The 4,456-nt window shown below is 38.5% G+C and overlaps 1 long non-coding RNA gene across 1 annotated transcript; it reads left to right on the top strand.

Moving 5' to 3' along the window:
- Positions 1–236: 236 nt before the first annotated feature.
- LOC119156825 lies at positions 237–4,110 on the top strand. Its single transcript, XR_005107294.1, has 2 exons — positions 237–451; positions 1,024–4,110. It is a non-coding gene; the product is annotated as an uncharacterized LOC119156825 (long non-coding RNA).
- Positions 4,111–4,456: the final 346 nt, after the last annotated feature.

The raw sequence follows: 4,456 nt of genomic DNA, 5'->3' as shown, positions 1-4,456 counted from the left end.
CTTTGAGGAAAGCCAATGCATCTGAAGTCAGCATGAATCTGCTTACATCTGCCTCTGTGCCATGGTGCCAAACAGAAGCTGTAGTACATGTACCCAAGTATTTATCTTTTCTCGTCAGCCTTGTTCTAGGACAAACGAAATCTGTTTGACTGTTTTGGTAAAAAATATGTGAAGGTCTCTGTTCTTGCAGCATCAAGGAAACTGATTAAGTGTTTTACACTTGTTTCTACACAGGTAACAACAATAATTCTCTGAGGATGATATATTGAAAATTGTATTTTTGCTTATTCAGATGGCTTACCTCTCGTTTCCATGGGTGGTGTGTACTATGCTGTTTCGACAATACTGCTATGTTTTGGTACGTAACTCTGTCCTGTCATGATGCCTGTAAATGGAAACCAAAACTACAGCTAGTCAAACATGTCTGAAAAAACACCAGCCTAAATATCAGGTAAATTCTGCATATTTATGGGATTTAAATAAGTGCACTATGCCTAACCTGGATTAAGTGTCTCACCATTGCTTGCTTATCCCGGCAGGCTGACAATCTTGGTATGATGCTTTCTAAGGTTGTCCTCAGAAAGAGTGGTTTTTTTGCCAAAGCATAATGTTTTTCCAGGGGAAATAAATAAGAAAAGGCTTTTGGAGTATCTGTGAGAGTCCCTTCTTGGCAGAGTTTATCTAAAGCCAGGAAAAGGGATTAAGCATATGCAGGGGGATTAATTTATTGGAATGGAAAAAATAACCTATATTAAGATGGAAAACTGCAAACACTTAATCCACAGCGTGACAGTATTTTTCAATATTGACTAAATCTCAGAACACCTGCAAAAAGGTTAACTGTAAGAGCCAGGTATTACACATTTGAGTGGACACTAGGTGTGTTATTATTTGTCTGGTTAGGGGCAGTATCAATTTTTCTTAAGATTAAAAATGAAAGACAATGATAAAGAAAACATAAACAATGTAGTGAAATCTTGTATATAAACTCTAAATTACTCTCTCTTTTTTTTTTTTTTCCAGGCATGGATATATTTCTGCGGTGGCTGACTGATAAATAATTCCCTATATTACTTCTTGGAATAATTTGATGACTAAACATCCTATTATGAGCTAACACTGTGTTTTCTTTGCAAATAGCAAACATGTAATTGGAGCAGTAATGGTAAGATCAAACTTTAAAAGACAAGAAGAAACCTCAAAAATACCTTTTAAAGGTTCTGAAATTGTTCAAACAAATTCAAAATTGAACATAAGGAAGTGATCTAAATCCATAAAATGACTGTGTATGCTTAACAGTGAAGAACATCATGATGATCTGTGCTTAAAAAAAATGAATGTATTCTGAAACTGTGAAATGTAACACAAACTATGAGAAGTTCAGGAAGTTGGTAGTAACATGATTTTACATGTATGCCAGCCAGAGCTGTACTTGAGGTATCTCCTGGGTGACATTCATTACCAGCCCAGTGGTTGTCTTTGTGAAACATATAGGTGGTCTTAGTTTGATTCAGCATGGGGGCTTACGTCAAGAAACACTAACCTGCTTGTGCTACCTGGCATTTGTCTCAGAAAAAATGACAAAGCCTCTACTGAGCACTGGCACTAAATTATGTGCTAACATTTTTAGGTGCTACCCTGAGAACAAAGAAAAACGAGCGATCACACTGTCCCTGGTCCTACTGAATTCTGTTCCCCTAAGCACTAAAGAGAGGATAGGGCTATCATTAGGCATATTTTCTAAATCTTAATTACAGTCTGAAGGGCAAAGTATGAATTGCTTTCATTAGTATTTTTTTTTTCTATTGGATTACTCAGGTCAAGGCTTCTGGAGTGACACATTGCAGTGTTGGCTTTTAGTGGGTATAAACATGAGATGAAAGATACTTTCAAATGATTTGTACTAGTCTCCATAATTTGTTGTAGAAAAGGGACTGAAGTTTCTTCTGAGAACATTTTCCAAAAGCACATACTTGAAAATCTGCTTTAAAAAAAATAATTAAAATTACAATGTACTTTGTCAATTAAGAAAAGAGTACTGACACACTATGTGTATTGTAATTAAAACCCAGCTCTTACAATGCTTCTGAGAAACAGAGTATTTAATTACAAAAAATACAAAGTTCTCGCTCCAGAAGGTTGCTGAAGAACATGTGGAATATTTTACGTTATAATGTGGTTGTGATTTAACGCGGCTGCCTTACGGAAAATACAATGGTTATACAAACCCATGCTGATTTCTCTGTTTTGCTGGCAAATTCTGGCAGGTCTAATATTAAAAGACATTGCTTTAGATGGAATTCATTACTGGGGAGAATCAAGGGAGCTTTTTGTTAAGCAAAACTATATTTTGGCAAGAAAGTGTGGTTGACTTTATAAGCTCAGTAGTGCTAAGAAGATGAAAGCTGAATTAAGAAAGTACTTTCAAACTGCGTCTTCACAGCAAATTATCTGTACCAAAGGTAGAACACAGTTTCAGTTTGTTTTTTAGCAGTTCAATTCCTAATGTACATTTATATGATATAACCAAGGAGGAAAGGCAGTGTTGTGTAACTTGGTATAGTTTGTATGCTTTTTGAAGTGTATGTAATTCACAGTAGGCAAGTTACAGTCATTAGCGCTATGTTTGTTTCACTTCTGCTGGCATTGCATTCTGAGCTGTGTGACTAACTAACTGGCTTACCTGAGGGAGACCTGTATTTCGGGGGCAGCTGGCTGGGCAGCGAGGTAGTGGGAGGCACAGCTGAAACCAGAGGGTCTTGGGGCACAGAGGGAGAAGGTTGCTGGATGATGGGTAGGCAACTTGCACAAAAGCACATGAGTATCTGTGGTAGCACAAGGAAACAAACCAGATCTCCTGAACCTTAGTTTGGTGTGTTGGTATAAAACTCACAGTTCCAAGCTTCAGTATGGAGATCTATATTCAGGCAAAAACACTGTTCAAATCAAGTAGAAGTCTAAGGCCCTGGAAGTGAAAGTTTATTACATATTTCAACATCACTTAACTACTCCGTATCCTTGAAGAAAACCAGGCCTACAGAGTCAAATATACACAGACTTTTCAAGGGCACACACTAATCCACCCTGTATTAGAGTTCATAATTTGGTGCGCTTATTTTGCTTTTCAATTATTTTGTTTACATTTTTAGTGAGCATTTTCTCCTTCCTTAGCATGAACAAGTCAGTGTAAAATGACTCAAACTTTAATGGAGTCACAGAAAGCAAATGATGTATGGAAGGAATGATTCCTCTCCCCCCCAACTTTTTTTTTCCTTCCTTGGAAAAAGGGAATAGTCTCACTTTCCAAGCGGCAAGTCTGCATCTCTAGGGCCAACCCTGCTTGTGAGGCAGAATGCTAGTATTCCTGGTGTGGCAGCAGCAGAAACAGGTGCAGGGAAGCTGTGTGTGTGTTGTGCAAGTCAGGAGTTGCTGCGTAAGGCTTGTGTATCTTCAGGTATATTATCAGCTTCCTTCAAGGAAATTGTGATGGGGCTGAATCACAAAGCTGGGATCTCAAAGGAAATGGTGGATGATCCCTTCATTTACAGGACTCAAAAGTAATTACATTAAGAAGGCAGGACAGAATTTTAAGGAACACCATACTGATGTGTTTTGTGCATCAGTGTCAGAGATATTTTTTTTAATGCAATTCTTATCTGAATTATGTCCCTGTTTTTTGTTTGATGATGTTTGCTTTTTAATTTGTTCTTCCACTGCAGATACTGGCCATTCCTGGTCCCCTCCCCCACCACGTCCATGTACACTGTTTTCTTGTGAGACTGTTCCAGCTGTTTTTCAGATCAGTACTCCAGGTGCCTCAGTTCCTGTCACACAACATTCCCACTCTGCCTCATTTTATTCCTCCTTACGCTATCCCTTCTCTCTGTATTGTGCTAGTTCTCCTTAAACGCCCTTTGCAAAATGTTTTCATGTTGTTCTTTTTCTTCACAGCTTCTTGCTGGCCAAATTCTTTTAATGTCTTCTGTGCCAGTTCACTGTATGGTACCAGATTGTGTGTCTGATTGTGACAGAATCAGGTTGTCTTACTGTTTTCTTAAATAGGGAAGTAATAACAAACAAAATAAAGAAATCAAAATCTGTGATAAAGCAGCATGTCACCATCTCTTATCTGTGTAGGAAAAGAAGTTTTAAATTTGTGCTGGAAAAAGAAAGCTAACAGAAATGTGTGAGATCCAAATATATCCAAGAATGTAATTCACTGTGAAGGACTTGCTTTGCAGGACACACGGCTTTCATGACAAAAAAAGACACTGAGGTGCTGGAGCATGTCCAAAGAAGAGCAATGATGCTGGTGAAGGGTCTGGAGCACACGTCGATTGAGGAGCGGCTGAGGGAACTGGGGCGGTTTAGCCTGGAGAAAAGGAGGCTCAGGGGAGACCTTATGGTTCTCTACAACTACCTGAAAGGAGGTTGTAGTGAGGTGCATGTTGGTCTC

Source organism: Falco rusticolus, chromosome 13, assembly GCF_015220075.1.
Source record: "Falco rusticolus isolate bFalRus1 chromosome 13, bFalRus1.pri, whole genome shotgun sequence".
Lineage (NCBI taxonomy): Eukaryota > Metazoa > Chordata > Aves > Falconiformes > Falconidae > Falco > Falco rusticolus.
Note: the sequence above shows the minus strand (reverse complement) of the source record. Positions and strands in the feature narration are given on the sequence as shown.